Here is an 18,664-nt window from a genome sequence, read left to right on the forward strand (position 1 = left end):
GAAAACAAGTCTGTCATGTTCATTTGAGGATAAACAGGCAAAAGGAGGAAACTAAAAGGCTCATTAGACCTGATTAATTCAGGGCTTTGTGATCATGATCTCATAAAACAGCTGTAAAATATTCAACTACTAGACTGTGGTTAAAGGAAGCATGTTCTAGGTGATCAAGAAAAGCAAGAAGGTGAAAAAGCTCTCATCTTCAATTGAAAGGTTTGGTATATAGAGCACGCTCACTTTTCAAAGAGTGAGAGTAGAATTTGAATAAATCTGAATATCTCTCATGAACTCATTGTGAGCTGCCTCATAAACCAGCTTTCACATTAAAATGAAAAAGAGCTGGTCACAGAGATGATTCAACACGTGTCTTTAAACAATGCTAATAAAGCAAGAGATATTGAAACAAAAGGTTAAATGTATTTTGCTGTGTGACGTTTAAACGAGTGGGTGTGAAATCTAAATTATGTTTATGTACTTTACATCTTGGAGCTAAAGAATGAGGAAAAATATTAAATCTGAGGTTTTAATGAGCTGGTTAGAGTTTTGTTTCTTATTCCATTTCTAACAAGCTGCAGGAGTAGCAGAGCTCTTTCTGAATCCTTTTTGTTTTCAGACCCTTTGATGCAGGTTACCCAGTGAACAGAGAAAATCAAAATAACAAGACTGTCTGTCTACACAAATGAAGATAGATGAGAGAGGGCGTAAAGTCAAGCATGTAAAATCTGCTCCGGCATACATTAAATGTTACTGAGAATGAAAGACAAACTGAGAATGTCTGAAATGTTAAATGGAACAAAAATGGCCAAAGAGCCCAATCTCAATTCCTCCCCTTGTCCTGATCCTTTGTTTTGCAGTGGTGAGGTTTCCTTTTTAGGGATCGGCAACTGGTGGTCATCTAGCATTTATACCCGGAAGCTTGAGATCATTTGGATGGCTGGATGACCATTGCTCCTTGACCTCCAAAACATACAAAATAAAAAGGAGCACCTATCCTATATGCAAGAGATTAAAAAAGGAGAAGTCAAGCCATTGGCCGCCATTAGTGGTGTTCAGGCCCTGCATATGAAACCTGTGTGGAGCAACACCTGTTGAATAATTAACTCCAAACACTTTCAGAGACGAGTTTCAAGACGAGAGTGTTCATGGATGTGCTGATTTTGATTATTTTTGACAGAACAAAAAGTCGGCCCATGCTGGAAATTCAACAGTGAAGGTCAGAAAAACAAGACAGTAAAGAAGGGGAAGAGAGGGAGATGACAGGATATTTTTTCCCCCACTATTGCTGGATGTGAAGGGCTGAAGTGTAATTGTTAAGTGAGGAGTGAAATAAGAGACAAGAACATTGGCTGACACTTTAGAAATTGGCAGAGGGGAATTGAGAAGCCAGAAATAATTTTCCTTTAATAGTGCACAATAATGTCGGTATCCTTTTAAAGGGTCATGAAGGGAACATTTTTTACTGAACTGCTTTTAACTCAGGAAAAAAAAAAAAACGGTGGCGTGTTATCTTACTCCCAAACAAATTCAACAACAGGAGATAATGCTGTTTGCTCCTGCTGAGAAACAGAGGGAAGAGGGAAAAAGAGCAAGTCAGCAGAGCACAAAACTCTTTGCTGATCAGCTTTCACGATAAGACGTTTCTTTAATTCAAAATCTACTTCCTTCGGTTCTTTTTTCCTCAACTGCCACTTAAAACCAATTCAGCAAACCTCATCTACACGAATCCCAGCAGGAGAAACAGCAAGACGGCTCTGAATCAAACTGAGATACAAAGCAAAATGGTTTATAGCTACCCGCAGATCTGTTAAGCGTAACTGAGCTTCTTCTAATAAATGCATGCAGCACATCAGGAATGTGGTTCTTAAAAGTCAGGTGTAGTTAGCCTAACTTCCCTAATAAACATCTAGTTGAACAATGAACTGATTTAACAAATTCAATTATGTCTTTGTTGATAAACTGAGCTTTTACCAACTGATAAGCTCTGATAAACCCTGAATGCATCTGACATCACAGAGAAGAAAGAGAAAAAGGTTCTGATGGAGCTCATTGAGACCAGGTGTGGAGCTAAAAAGAGTTAGAACCTGGTGGACAGAGTCACAACTCAAATTAATGAGTTTAAGGTTTGTGATCCTTATGATGTACCACCTGTTCTTAACCAACTTTCAATCGCTAAACTTAACGGAGTTCTATTACTTCATAAGGAAACGGTACAACAGTACAGCGAAGGGAGTCGAAGTAAAGTAAGTCAAAGTGAAAAATACAGTGTCAAGGTAGGTCACTCAGTTTCTGTGCAACATCATCACAGAGATGTGTTCACAATACAGGAGCTAAGCTCATTGACAAGGCAGAAAAGCGAACCAGCAGTAAAACAGGTGAATGGAAACTGAAATCATAGATCTTTGCAAGAGCTAAAGAAGATGTGGATCCAGGCCTGTAAATAGGATTCCTTGTTTAAGAATACAAAATTTTGATGCCGTTTCATAAGACTTTGTCCTTTGACTACGCAGAGAACACAGTTTTCTGCATCTCATGACTCGTATGCAAGAAATATTCCATATATAAACTCTGGGCTTCTTAATCGCACATGTACATCAGGCCAAGCAGTGACTCGCTTTAAAATGCCTGGTTCATTCATTGCCAGGTAAGGCATTCCTGATAACAAAAGTATTGATGTAATGGGTGCGGTTCAACATTGTTAACAGTACCAACCATTGTCAGGGCTCTCAAGTTTTCAAGTTTGCTTGGAGTGAGATTCGGGCGGGGCAGGGGCCGGGCCGTGTGCGCGGGGGGTTTCTTTAGTTTTTTTTTGGGGGGGGGGTCCCTTGCAGTATCCCATCGCCATAAACTAGCTACTTAAAGAACAAAGAAATTGTTTTATTTATACCAAAATCACAAATCTTCACTTTTACACTAAATTCTGCTATATTTCAAAATAAATTGTTTTAGGTATGCAAAGTCTTAACAAACAAAAAAACAGACAAATTAAATTAAGAAAAACAAATATAACCCCAAATGGGCCCCTTGAGCAGTCCCTCTCTGTGTGTGTTTGTTTATGAGTGTTGTTGTAAGTGTTTGTGGCAGATTTTGATGCTTGATGACTGATATTGGGGGCTCCCGTTTAAAGCACTGTGGCTCAATGTCAGCCATTTTCACAGTCATGATAGATGACAGAGTTCCATTCAGAAACAAAGTGTTCCTGGTCTTGGTTTTATTGAGCCCCACCATGGAAAAAACCCTCTCTGCATCAGCATTTCAGTGTGGCAGAACTAATACCAGTTTGGCACTTGTAGATAGCCTTATTGGGAATCTGCTCATACCAGTCACCTTTGAAAAAAATTAACCACGGAAGCCTAATTACACTCCTACATATTTTTCATTTTTCATTAAGTTGCTCATGTCAAAGGGTGTGTGCTGAATATTTAGGTCTACTACTCCAACGAACACTTTAATCGGCAGGTATTGGTCTTTTACAAGGAGTAGGAAAACTATAGTAACTAATAAAATATTCAAATAAATGAAGATATAACCTGCTGATGATCCTGACGGTTCTCTTCCACCTCCAGCTCGTCTACAACTTCTGCACGCATTCAGAGCATAATAGGTTATGTCCGCTGTGCATTCATGGAACGGGTGCTTGCAGCTTAAAGCTATTTCAGACCTCACCCGGCAACAAGAAATTCTGTTTTCTGATTGGCTGAGAAATTGTATTTTGTGATTTGCCGATGGGTTGCTAAATCAAGACAGCTGTACCAGAGCTATAGTTCTGAGCTGTAGAGCGCACAGTAACCTGCCATTGACTCGTTTATAGTATCGGCCATTAGAATTTCTGTGCGACGAAGTTGATGATTTCTCAGCGTGAGAAATGGCATGTGTGGCGAGTGAGCGTGTGAACTTGTTGAAATGCGTGTGTTTCACGCTCATTGCGTGAGACTTGAGAGCCCTGAGGTTCTAAAGTTACACAGTTTCGGACATTTTACTGCATAATGAGTCGTATGTTTGAGAGTTGGCCCACTGTCACCCTACTCTCCCCAAACATTATGCAGTCCATTTAAAGGCCTACAGAAAGGTGATTTTTTTTTTTGCACAAAACTGAAATAGCAGATCGATTCCTTATATACCATGGAATTTTTTTATGATTTTAAAATAATTTTAGGCCCCTGGATAGTCCTGATTAGGCCCAATAAACTATCACCACATTTGACTCGAATTTGGCAAACTGGAACGACAGGTGCGTGACGTCACGAGTGCCAGCTGCTGGAACAATCACCAGTAGTTCTAGTAGCGAAGCCAGCAGTTTGCCAGACCTGGACAGCTTCTTCACGGCAAATTTCGATGTGTGCCGCGGGACGTCGCTTGGAAATATAAAATGTTGGGTTCAGTGCAGTTTTAATTGCGAGTAGATGTACGAAGTGCGTGTGTTGCCCTCAGCACCAGCAGCTCACACCACCGGGGACAGAGGAAGCAGAGAGACCTGCGGTCGGACAGGAATCCACCTGGCGGAGAGCGGACACACTCTGCCAGGTGGAGAGTGGAAATCAGCCGGCAGAGCGATCATGTCCACGTCGGGGCTCTTGATGATCGCTCTGCCGGCTGATTTCAGGGCAACCATCCGTGTCCGCTCTCCGCCAGGTGGATCCCCCCTGAGTGTCCGCACCGCAGGGAGCTGAACACGGCGGGATGGCTCCGGCTGATTTCACCAGAGAGGAGGCAGGCGGACAGGGAGGCACAGACACAAGTTCCGACCGCAGGTCTCTCTGCTTCCTCTGTCCCCGCAACATTTGAAACTTTTCAGGTGAGAAAGTAGTCGTTTAGATCCCCAACGTGTTGAAAACCTGACAAAATACCGGCTGTTTACCATTTTGTACCGACGAATTCGGCGCTACTAAAGCTAGCCGCAGTGAGCAACGCACTTCCGGTTATTTTGACAAAATAAAATACCCGTTGCCTTTTATCATAGGGAAAGCCATTACGTGCTGTTGTTTTGAAAACAGGAACTGAACCTACCCTCGTTGTAGCTAGCTTGAAACTGCCGTTTTGACAGGAAATGACGGTATGCCGGGTTGCCACCGTCCTGCAGTGCTTCTGTCTCGGCTTGTATGGTGTCGCGGAGCAACTGATTTGTCACTCACAAAACAAGTTGAATTGTCGCTAGATTATTTTTTTTTGTCGCCAGAGATGGCCAAAAGTCGCTAAATCTAGCTAAATTGGCAACACTGAGGCAGCCAGGAAAAACCATGGCACTTGTGACGTCACACGGAAGCCCCGCCCCCAGTCTGGAATTCCAGGAAGGTTTCCTAGCGGCAAATTCAAAATCGCAAATTTCATGCGTTTATGAAATGTTTTGGTGTAGAGTCCAATGATCATTATTGTTCCTCTGTGTATGTATTATCATTATGTATTGGGTGTAGTGTCAGCTTTCTGTAGGCCTTTAAGAGCTAGCATCACAACTCCAAATCATGGTCCTTGATAATTGACATGATCTTACTCAGTCATTCCATGTCCAGACCTTAAAGTTGGATAAATACATAGATGTCATGTTGTTGTTCATCTGATTGTTGTTCATATTTTTAAGACTAAATGAAGACATGATATTTTGTTTGTTGGTTTCTTTTTTATGGTATGATTTATAAAACTTGAGAAGTCGGTGTGTCTCAGGTCGATGTGTCTCAGGCCGATGTCGGTGTGTCTCGGGTCGATGTCGGTGTGTCTCGGGTCGATGTGTCTCAGGTCGATGTCGGTGTGTCTCGGGTCGATGTGTCTCGGGTCGATGTCGGTGTGTCTCGGGTCGATGTCGGTGTGTCTCAGGTCGATGTGTCTCAGGTCGGTGTGTCTCAGGTCGATGTGTCTCAGGTCGATGTCGGTGTGTCTCAGGTCGATGTCGGTGTGTCTCAGGTCGGTGTGTCTCAGGTCGATGTGTCTCAGGTCGATGTCGGTGTGTCTCAGGTCGGTGTGTCTCAGGTCGATGTGTCTCAGGTCGATGTCGGTGTGTCTCAGGTCGATGTCGGTGTGTCTCAGGTCGATGTCGGTGTGTCTCAGGTCGATGTGTCTCAGGTCGATGTCGGTGTGTCTCGGGTCGATGTGTCTCAGGTCGATGTCGGTGTGTCTCAGGTCAGTGTGTCTCAGGTCGATGTCGGTGTGTCTCAGGTTGATGCTGTACATTAAGGACACGATCAAGACTCAATGCTGTGAGATTTTTGATCTGGCCAAGTGAGAGACATACTTATCTTGAGTTCATGAAAATTTTAAACTCAGAGGGCACTTTCAATGACAAGTAAGGTTTACGTTGGACCACGTTTATCCTTTAAAATGATGAAGATTAAGGCTCTGACAGAAAGGGAGGCTGTAATAGAATAACTACTGTTTTTTTACAAATGTTCTTAGACTTAATGGAACCATCAGATCACACGTTACATTGGTGCACAAAAGCCGAGCGTTAGCGTGAACAGCATATTTGGCTTAATGGGAAGGTCCTCTTTATAGAACATTATAAGTAAGAAAGAACCTAAGAGGCAGAGTATAAACAGTGAATGTGTCAGTTATTAGCCTGGTTAGACTGGCATGTGCATAGAAGTCCTCAGCAATATGAAACGAGAGAGAAAATTGCAGGATAATTACAGGAGAAGGATTACATTTGCTCATCTTTTCACCTCTATTTTTCTTAATGTTACCTCAGATTTCTAATTGTCTAAATCTATGACAAAAAAAAATTAAGCACATAATTGTGGTATTTTTTTCCTCCTGCAGCTTACTTTCATAATTCATTTGTGGGTTTATGATATAAAATGTTTTATATTTTATTTCCACAACTCAAAAGATTAGCAAAATTATTACAATTTCAATTTTCGAAAATTGCTACCCACCTAGATTTTTCTTTGCGTTCTGTGAAAATTCATGTTTGCCACTTTTGATATCCCAGAAAACACTTTAAAGGAGATGGCTACATGCATTAATCCTTCCCAACTTTTTCTGAAGTTCTTTCTCTTTCCTACTTCGATCGATGAACTCAGATCCACTGTCATCGACACTTAAGGGAGAGAAAATAGCGCCAAACAATTGTGAGGTCTGACTTTTTCCTGGCATATTGTTTTGAGAAGCAAAACGCTTTATTTTTTAAACACCAGCCAACTAGCCGGACTACCTTCGTTAACGCTAAAACATGGCTGGAACTCGGCTCACAGGAGGCAGCAGGGGGTAAGTCAAATTTAATAAATTATATTGCTAGTATGGGATGTCATACAGCTTCATGTCAAAAGAGGCGAACTATCCCTTTAAGTAACTGATACATGATGGAGACCCTAAGGAGACCCAAATGGACCCTAAAATTGAATTCTCAACAGTACAGTTGGCCCCAGTTAGTGTGGTGTGGATGTAAAAGAAAAGGTAATTTCTAAGAACTACAAGAAAGTTCCTGTGCTCAGAAAGCGTCCAATGTTTTTGCTGACTGGTATTAATAGTGGTTAGAGTGGGTCGTCCAATAACCAGAAGGTTGGCGGTTCGGTTCCCAAAGATTGGTGAACTGACAGCTGGAGGGGTCCACCTCCTTGCCCTTGAGCAAGGCCCATGCTCCCCGGGCGCTGTGAATGGCTGCTGCTCCAGTGTATGGTATCATTCTAGTGTGTGACCCTGTGCATGTGCATGTTTGTGTTTGACAGATGCCAACCTGGATGGGGTAAATGCAGAGGAGTAATTTTGTGTATTTTCCTGCATGACAATAAAATCTGATCTTAATCTTAGCACAGTATCCTAACCCATGAAAAAAAATCTATCATGAATTAGTCTGTAAACAGCCAAGTGCATGGCATAAAAACACATTTACTGGCCATATTCTAAAATACTGAAGTCAAATGCACCAACAAATTAATGGTCGTGAATAGTTGTGTGAAGTTTGTAAGAGAAGGCAGCTTTCTCCAGCTTTTCTGACTCTTTTAAACACAAAATGATCTGCTTGATCTGTCAAACCGATAAAAGCTGAAAAGGTAGATTATGTATTCAAGGCTTAACTTTTTATTTATTTAAGTGCAAAGACGCAGGAACCTTCATCATATTTTGTCAAAATGCAGAGCAACAGTGAAATTTGGCAGCTTATGCAGGAATGAAATGTTCGTTGTCATGAGGGATGTTATTGAAGACGTCTGATTCAAATAAAAGCGTAGCTAATGGAAATATCACATTTATGTTTTCATTTCATTTAGACCTCATTAATGGTTGCAGAGAGCCAGTATTCACAGAAGCAGGCCCCTGGCACTAAAAAGCTTTCAGACATTTTTAATGACCAATGCCGTGGGAATGGTGGGTGCATGAGTAATTTATTGCTCCACATGAATAAAACCAATTGATGATTAGTAAATACAAGGTAGTACTCATCAGTTACTTAAAAAAGTATCCCTCTTGTTCAAGTTACCGCACTCAAATCCTGATTGTCCCAACATCACTGCCCTTAAACCTGATGTGCATCACTGCGTAATCAAAGGAATCAAATTGATGTGATCCACTTTCTGACTCACCGACTACCTAATACTTCCAGATTAGTGACTCACTCCCTGCTTATCATGCTTATTGAACCTGTCATGGCTATTTACACTGCCATGCAAATGTCTATGTGTGATTAAAACTCACCTTTCTGGAGGGATTAACACAAATGTTCACACATCTCTCTGTGTTATCAGTAATTCAGAAGCTTCAGTGTGTGGTTGGTTCTGCAGAGTCTGCTGGGTGGTGAGTAAATGGCCTCGGGTCAGCCTCTCTCTGCTGTTATATGTCTCCTCTTCCTGAGAGCATGAGCAGATAAAAGTTCAGCAGGAAGCCACCATGTTAATCAGTTGCTGAGGGCCCAATCAGTACTCCCTCAGGCTGAAGCCTTGCTTAGTTCATGTTACTGTAAACATAAGTGAATATTATTGAGCTTATTATATTAAAGCTAAAAAGTGGACATATAGTGGGTACACTTGGGAAGTTGAGACGACAGAGAAGAAAGTGCAAAGCTTTGGAAGAAATGGTGCAGCAGCCAAATGACCAGACAAATTAAACATAGTGATAAAAACTCTCTGAAGATTCATCCTCAGCCAGAGTCAAAGCTGTATTTTACATTTCTAACACATGTGGTTGTAGCCCTCACTAAAATTCTTCTTGTGCCCGTGCTCCAACTCTCAGCCAAGGTTCATCAAATTCTTCTCGAAACATTTGCGCAATGTTCCAAACAAAAGCTTCTTTTTTACCAAACTGGCATGAAAGAGGCAGTGGCAACATGTGGCCCTTGTTTTTCTCTTTATCTCGCCAGCGTCAGGGCAAAAAATAGCACGAACTCACCTCACAGATCAGGTCCACTGCTGCTTTGAAGGTACAATCTATGACTGCACAAACAAACTCTTCAGTCGGGAAGGTATCAGTATTTAAAGACCACTTTAACTGTTGTGCAACTCAATTGTAAGCCACACTGTGTGATGACATCTGATGATCTTGGCTACAATGATACAATGCACTCAAAAATACCTGCTAAATCATAGCAGGACTGGTTCTTTGCATGGTAGATATGTGTACAAGCTGTCCAACACCTGAACCCTTCAGACCCAAACCACCCAGATACTTTAGTAGAGACCTAACGCAATGTGACCACAAAGGATTGACAATTCTACCTAATAATATAAAGGTTGCATGGTTATATTCACATGGCACTTAACAACCAGCCTCTAAGAATTTCTTAACTCAGTTAACAGAGTAAAGTCACCTATTCCCAATATAAACCAGACAAACCTATGGTAGTAGCAGACTTTGGTATGTTCTAACATCGATGAGCACCTATACCAGATCTTTAAATTCTCGTCTTACAACTGTTATCAGCACTTGTAACATGTTAGATGGATGGAAAGCTAAAATAATTCTATTCACTGCATTCACCTTTCAGAGTAATGTATTTCAACAGATTACAAATGTGTCTGTGCCACATTTGTGTAATTTGCAGACGGAACCTAAACCAAGAGTCAGAAAGAGGAGATGTGCAACATGATAGAGACATTGTGAAAGGGAGAGGGTCTGATTCAAGATGATGCTTCCTACCTCTAACCAAGTAGTTAGAATGCCTAAACCTAAACGAGCAATGGGTGAAAGTGTTATGCTATACTGTATTAGCTTGCCAGGCTAATTCACTGGCTAATGTATTTGCATTTTGCTATATCTATCTTTGCTATATGTAGTATTTAACTTTGTTAGTTAGTTAAAATCAAAGACAAATAATCTGAGAAATAAATGTTCAAGTTTCATTTCAGCCCTGGCCTGAATATTCAACAAGACAGCTTAATTACTTCCACGTTTGCATGACCAGTTGGGCTCAGGGCAGCTTGCAAAACCGTCTTAAAAGAAAGCTGCAGGATGTGCAGCTCGGCTGTTTTCACTGATTGAGGTACAGAGGTAGATACAGATGGCAGATACTTTTTTCACACCACTTGAGAATCAATTATGATGCATAATGCAATAAATCATACTGCTCAGTAAGTGTCCACCTAAGTGTGAGGCAAAGGAGGTTATTTATTGATTGTTTATCATCAATAATGGCTGCATGTCTTTTGGCTGATTACTTCAACATTAACTCAAAGCTGTTCCCAAAGCTCCATCCCCTTTAGATGAAAGGTTTAAAAGTCTAGGTAGGAGCACAGCTGAGCAGCCAGCTTTTCCAAGTACCCACCCGAGCCCCAACGGGGTACACCAGGTCAATTAAATGTGCTGCATCTAAGACTCAACACAGAAATCATATCTTTATGATTTTCTATATGTAGTGCCTGTTCTGTGGCTCAAGGTGCAGCTCCACTTCCTGTACACCCGTCATTCGTTTCATGGCTTAGTTGTGCAGCCATACTCTGTTATTCATGGTGACCTGATTTTTAAGGGCTCCTTTTGTCAGCCAAATGAGCTGAGCTGCAAGTTATTCAGGCCTTTAGCTTGAGCGTAGTAATCCAAAGCAATCAAAACTATTCCAGCTGTTTTATCTGCAAGTTTGTGCTTTTAGACACATGACAGGTTATATAAAATCTATCTGTTGCATCTAATTATACAACATTTTTTTTAAAACATAGAGAATAAAAGCTAATACAGGGTTTTAGATATCGGAAAGTTGCAACCTCTAATGATTATTCAACATACACAAACTGTGCTGCTTCTGGGACGCACTGCAGTGTGTCTGGAAACACAAGGAATGCCTAGAGTGGCTGAGATCAACTCCAGCAACCGTGTCAAAGCTGGAATACACTGCGTCTGGTGGAAACGAGGGTTAGGAAAGGAGCCTGACACAGCCAGCCTCCTCTCCGCACACGTTTTAGACTCTGCTCCACAGTGTGGGCTCTAGTATATGTGCCAGTGCAGTAAATATCGCCCTCAGCCTCCCTGATTATTGCTTAGCAGGTAATGGGAAGGGAGTTTGATGTTTAGGCATCAACCCTTTTGTGCACACATTGTAGATAAAAGCGGAATGAAGGTACATGTTTTTTTCCATCTAAAAGCCACTCCTGGAATCCACAGACAATTTACATTCATCAGAAAATAACAGAACTAATTACCAATAATTATTCTAGCATTTAATTCGTCGTGTTAGTGAATTCTTGCAATCAGGGCTCATTGTGTTAAACAATGAACACTAAAACTCACTTATGCCAATTTATTTTAATGAATAAAATTGTATTGAGGAAAAACTGATTCCATCATTATTTGTTACAGCATTTTGTAAACAAACAAGAAACGATGGATCTGCTCAAATATTTCCTACGTGTGGAACTTGATTTTAAATGTCACTTGATATTTGCTAATGTGGTTCGTGGTTGGAAGTTAATTCATGTGTAAATTATAAATGCCTGTGATTAAGTCTCAGGAAGTGGTGCTTTAAATGATTTGACTCTGTTTGGAATTCTAATCATCTAAGTCACTACTACTTTTCCCTACAATTAAATGAAGACAAAACTGAGATCATTCTGTTTGGGAGCAAAGAGAAGAGGGTCAGCGTTGGTAAATATCTTGAGACTCGGGACCTTACAATCACTGACCAAGTCCGTACACTCGGAGTGTTGATAGAGTCAGATCTGACTTTCAGCAGCCACATCAAAGCTGTCACCAAGGCAGCTTTTTACCATCTCAGAAACATCAACAGAATTAAAGGTTTCCTCTCCCAAAAAGACCAGGAGAAACTCATCCATGCATTCATCTCCAGTAGACTCCATCACTGTAATGCTCTTTTAACTGGACTTCCCAAAAAGAGCATTAAACATCTGCAGCTCATCCAGAACGCTGCTGCTAGAGTTTTAACCGTTTAACAGTTTTAAAATCTTTACACTGGCTTCCAGTCAGTCACAGAATAGATTTTAAAAGCCTGCTGAGGGTTTACAAATCCCAGAACGGTTTAGGCCCAAAATACATCTGTGATATGTTCAGAGAATATAAACCCAGCAGAGCTCTTAGATCCAAGGACTCAGGTCGGCTGGTCCAGACTAAACATGGAGAAGCAGCATTTAGCTGTTATGCTGCAAACAAGTGGAACAAACTGCCAGTGGAGATTAATCTTTCACCAAATGTAGACATTTTTAAATCCAGGTTAAAAACATTTCTTTTCTCATGTGTCTATGCATGAAATCTGCACGGATTCTTTTAACTTATCTTGACTGTTGCTTGTTTTTAAATTCATTTAAATGATTTTATTTTTTTTCTCTTTTTATTCTTTTATGTATTTTAATGCTTCTTCCACTCCCTGCTGCAATGCTTTTATTTTATGTAAAGCACTTTGAACGGTTCTGTACATGAAATGTGTTGTACAAATAAATTATTATTATTTTTTGGGGCTTTTTATGTCTTTATTAGATAGGACAGTGTAGAAAGACAGGAAGCAGGGGGCAGAGAGAGGGGGAACAACACGCAGCAAAGGGCCGTCCAATCCACGATTTGAACAAGGGCCAGCTGCAGCGAGGACTATAGCCTCTTGTACATGAGGCGCCTGCTGTACCCACTATGCCACAGACTGCCCCCTATACAAATAAATTTGATTTGATTTGATCTGGTTGTTTGCTTGAGGTTTGTTGAGGTTGATGCTGACTTTCCTGCCCACAGGGCCACATGATGCCGCATTATCTCAGCTTTTCCCAAGAAGAGACCGCTTATGTATATGATAACCTTTATGGTGAAGGCTGTCAGCAAGAACATTCTGAAGTCTACTTATTGCTGACAGCCTGTCCTGACATGCCGCGAGCGATGTCGCTCCATCCAGCGATGACGCCGCCCCCTTAAAAAAATCGTTCACTCTGTCTCCATCTGGACGACATTTCGCGGCGGCGTCCCGCCCCTAAACACTTCTTATTGGTTGAAATGACGCTGCTTCCTGTTGACAAGCTAGTTAGCAACAGGTCAGCATCACTCAGGGAATAATGGACGAAGAGAAGCTGATCTTTACCGTGGAAGAGCACCCAATGGTTTATGAGCCCAAAAACCCGTACCACAAAGATCTGAACCGAAGGGTTCAGCTGTAATTATTCGCTGGTAATTACTGGTTTGGATTCTGAACCAATAGAATCACTCGCGACAAAATCGTCACGCTGCATATGAGGACACCCTCGTGAAATTTCGCCGCCGTTTCGCGTCGGTTTCGCTCGCTCGCTTTCAGTCAGGACGGGGTGTTAGTTGCATAAGTTGAATGTTCGAAGTGGAAGAGTAACAGAAGATGTAAACTTTGTAAAAGCACTAATGGCCCCCAGCAGATAAATCCTAAGACTGCAGCTCAGAAAGTTCAGTTAGCTCCACCATAGCTTTGGCATTTCTAATTGAAATATCTCCACAGCTTTAACCTGCTCAGAGGATGAATCCTGAATTACTTCTGGAACTTTTTATGTTGTGACACAAGTTGGCTGAACCTGCAACAACATATCATCCGAATGGATGTGCCTTTTATTATTATCATCACTACTATTTCTGCTACTACAGTAGATTGTGCTGTTTTTCAGCAGATGAATCCTGGTGATCCCCTGGTGCTAGCATTGAAATTGTAATGCTACCATGAATGTGGTTTCCTCAGGTTTACTGTCCTTATCCACAGCTCTGCTTTGTGTCTGGCCTGAACCAGATCGTGTTAGCATCCTAGATGTTTCAGAGCTCTCTGACGCAGAAGAGTCATGCAACACTTGCTGCAGGGCTATTATTTTGATGATTGCTTCTCAACTTTACACTGTCACATGTAACTTCTGTAACTGGTTAATGTTGTATTTCACTTGCGTTGTGCCTGAGCGCAGAGGAACGTCACAATGTCACGAGGACACGTGATGCAGTGAAGGCTGAAGTCACACATAAGTAGACCTGACAGTCTTTTTTTGTGTCTTTTCTTCCTTTTTAATGTCCTGTGTCATGATAAGAACAAAGCTGTGCCCTGGTTATCCACAGTTTATCATTTACAGGCTCCTGAGCATCAACAGGTCTGCTTGTTTACCAGCAGAACTGGACAATATCTGTGCTGATTATTCACAACCTCAGACTAATTCCCCCAGTTTAGCACATCTGTGCTTTTACCTGCTAAATGTCACAATCCCTAATTATGGGGCGGTCGGTGGCGTAGTGGGTTAAGCAAGCCGCCCCATGTACAGAGGCTACAGTCCTCGCTGCAGCTGGCCCCGGTTCGACTCCTGCACCGAGCGGCCCTGTGCTGCGTGTCTCTCTCTGCCCCCTGCTTCCTGTCTCTCTCAAACTGTCCTAACATTAAAGGCATAAAAATCCCCAAAAAATACTTAAAAAAAAAAAAAAAGAATCCCTAATTATCATTGCAGGTTAATATATTGATATTATTGTGTGTTTCAACTCAACTTTCATCAGGATTTTTTTTTAATGAACTAAACTCAAGTTTTGATGTTGTTCCTCACCTGTAAGTCACTCTGGGTAATGTGTTTGCTAAAAATACTAAATGTAAATATTGCTGTGTCTGAGCACACCCTCAGGAGCCAGTTCCAGTGTAGTTGCTCCACAAAGTGCTTTCTGAACTGTTTCTGTGGTGGGAAACAGTTTAGCGTTGATTGGAAAAAACAATTGGAGACCTTTTAAACGTGTTAACTCGAGACAGTTTGACATTCTCCATTCAAAACTGAGCTAATTAATTTTTCCTATACTGTGCTGCTCATCAGGTTCATTTTGATTAATTTTTCTTAATGTGTTTTGTTGTGAGCACGACAGCTGCTAACGAGTTGAAGTGTGTGGATTTGGAGCCCCTCTCCAAAGGCTCTCAGAGAACCAGACCCAGCAGGGGTGTACCATTCAGTAAAGGTTCTATATGCTGTCGCTCTCCGTGCTTATGTACACATTTCTCTGTCATTCTTTTCTTTTTCAGTGTACAGTGAGCTCTGAATTTAGGGTAAACTCTTAATGGAGCTACTAGTGCTGTGCCACTCCATTTGGCTCCATCTGAGTTGATTAGCATTATTCATTTTGCTGGTAGGAGGCACTTTCTTTGATGTGCTCAGTCAGAAACCTCATAATTGCTTTTTCATAATCAGAACATGCCGTTTGACAGCTGAAACATGGCAAAAAGAAATAAGAAAAGGAAGAAAAAGGCATCATGGACACAACGGACACAAAAACACAGATCATTTTGTAGTGCCATGTTCCGGTTTCTTTGTGCTATAACTAGTGTCCATGATGAGATTGAGTTAGCAGGCCATGAACATCACAAGGCTCTCCTCGAACACCTTCCGGTACCCCTTCAAATCCATCTGCTCAGACCTTCGGTGCTGGGCAGCCCTGCTGTGTTTCCCACTCAGCCGGGAACTATTGGACCCTCACACCTTCATGTTTGGCTGGCTGTGGCTTACTCGTGCCCATTTAAACACACTTTTGTTTAAGGCCATACTATTCACATATACATCACAGTATTGTCCACACAAATAAACACATATCCCAATACAAAGTGCCGGTCTACACAAACACTGTTCCTATAGTGAAGCAGTGTTGCAGTTGTTTTTGGTGCATCTACTGCACCCCAGCTGAACACTTGAATATGATTATTTGAGTCAATAATACACAACACACCTACATGATTGTTCAAACTATCTGTTTCCAAATTGCTTTCTTCACCATCCAGCTCATCTCAACCCATACTCATTACAGAGCATGTAACAGCTGAGTTCTATGATGAAAACATCCAATTTTCACCCTCTCAAGATCCAAAAGTTGTACTATATTTATGTTTTCCTTCCTCTGCTCCTTGTCGTGTTAAAGTTGTGATGGTACCTTCTCCTGTGCTGTGTTTTACCTGCTTTATCTAAATTTTATAGGCTTTTTTTTTAATGTTTTGCTTTTTTTATGGATGGAAGCCATACTATGAAATTGTGTTCCTCCATTTTTGTGAACACAGGCGTTGCACCTTATTTTAGCACCACTGCCACAATTTCAGGAATGGAAAAAATACATTAATCTGCTGCTGTTGCATGCAGTGAATCTGAGGAATGTTTGCTCCAAACTGCAGGGCCATGATAATTTCCACATGCCCCAAATAACTCCAGGATCAGAGTGCCATCCGCATTTTCTTCTCGAACTGATGTTTTGTTCTGTATAATAAGATACAGATAAGGTACACGCTCTTCATCCTCACCAGTCTGTGCTGTATTGACTCATGCATGATCAGTTAAAACTATATTTATTGCACATGATTCAGATTTCCTTCTTTAAACCCCCTGAGATTAAGAAAGAGTCGGTACGATATATCTATCTGATCCAGTTCTACCTGCACAGTAACTCTCTTGTAAATCCTGGTGATAACTCTCCAGTGGTACCCTCACTCACCCTTTGTGAGAGTTTTCTCAAATTTTTTATTGAAAAAATCTCTGCTCTTAGGCCATCTGCCCTCTCTTCTGCAGGCCCTAGCTCTGATCTCACCGTCCCTCTTTCACATGCTGTATTTGATCAGTTTGAGCCTGTATCTCTCCCCTCACTGACCAATGTAGTCCAGCATCTACGACCTACAAACTGTTCTACAGACAGCATCCCCTCTCGTCTTTTTAAAGAGGTATTCAGTACCATGGGCTCTGATATACTCTCATTTATTAATTCCTCCCTTAGCACCGGATGTGTTCCAGCTGCTCTCAAACATGCTGTTGTGCAGCCTCTTATCAAAAAGAAAAATCTTGATCCCTATGTGCTGTCTAATTTCAGGCCTATTTCTAAACTGCCATTTTTATCCAAAATTTTAGAGGAAGTGGTTTTTATTCAGATTCAATCATTCTTAGCAGCCAATGATATTTATGAGAAGTTTCAGTCTGGCTTCAAACCTTCACACAGCACTGAGACAGCACTGCTGAGAGTTTTTAATGACCTAATGGTAACTATGGACTCAGGAAACCCTGCTATGCTAGTGCTTCTTGACATGACAGCTGCTTTCGACACTGTGGATCATGGGATCCTTTTAGCTCGACTAGAGCAGTGTGTGGGCATTACAGGCTCTGCTCTCTCATGGTTCCAGTCTTACTTGACTGATCGGAGCTTTTCTGTGCAGCTAGGGGAATTTACTTCATTATCGGCCCCTCTCACTTTTGGGGTCCCACAAGGTTCCATCCTTGGGCCAATTCTCTTCTTACTTTATTTGTTACCATTAGGGTCAATTTTTAAGAAGCACAATCTTTCTTTTCATTGCTATGCTGATGATGTCCAGATCTACCTGCCTGTGAAATCTGGATCCCTTGACTCTGTACAGACACTACTTGATTGCCTAAACGATGTAAAATCCTGGATGTCTGCAAACTTTTTGATTCTCAATGAAAAAAAGACTGAAATCATTATGTTTGGATGCGGTCCTGCAGACTTTCCTGCTGGCTTTCTGGGCCCCCTAACAGCAAATATTCAGCCTACAGTAAAAAATCTTGGGGTAATATTTGACGACAAGCTGAAATTTGATCGCCAGGTTAGTTCGGTTGTGAAAAACAGTTTTTATCATTTGAGGGTTTTATCTAAAGTTAAAGGATATTTGCCACATAGAGATTTGGAAACAGTAATCCATGCTTTTATTAATACCAGATTGGATTACTGTAATTCACTCTCTATTTTGGCCTCGATCAGTCACTGTTGCGCCGCCTGCAGCTCGTACAAAACGCAGCGGTCCGCCTCCTCACTGGTAAACGCAAGCGTGACCACATATCCCCGATCTTAGCTTTGCTGCATTGGCTCCCAGTTGCTTTTAGAATAGATTTTAAAATTTTATTGTTTGTTTTTAAAGCTCTTAATGGCTTAGCCCCTCAATATTTGGCCGAGCTCCTCCATATCCACTCTCCCGAGATCCTCGAATCAGCTCCTACTGGTCCCCCCCGAAAAACAAAACTCAAAACCAAAGGTGACCGAGCCTTTGTGGCAGCGGCCCCTCGGCTCTGGAATAACCTTCCCTGGCACATTCGATCTGTAGGATCTTTTGAGGCTTTTAAATCCTCCTTAAAAACCCACTTTTTCTCCCTGGCTTTTAATCATATTTAAGTAGACTCTTGGCTGATAACCTTGATTTGTTTTATATCTTTATTTTATTTATAAGTATTTTATTTGAACTTATTTTATTCTATTTTATTGCACTGTGTTTTAGTCTATTGATTTTAACTGCTTGGAACGGTTGCATTATTCACTTTTACCTTTAATGCAGCTTTTATCCTGTACAGCACTTTGGTCAACCTTTTTTTTTAAATGT

This window comes from Odontesthes bonariensis, chromosome 4 (assembly GCF_027942865.1).
Source record: "Odontesthes bonariensis isolate fOdoBon6 chromosome 4, fOdoBon6.hap1, whole genome shotgun sequence".
NCBI classification, from domain to species: domain Eukaryota; kingdom Metazoa; phylum Chordata; class Actinopteri; order Atheriniformes; family Atherinopsidae; genus Odontesthes; species Odontesthes bonariensis.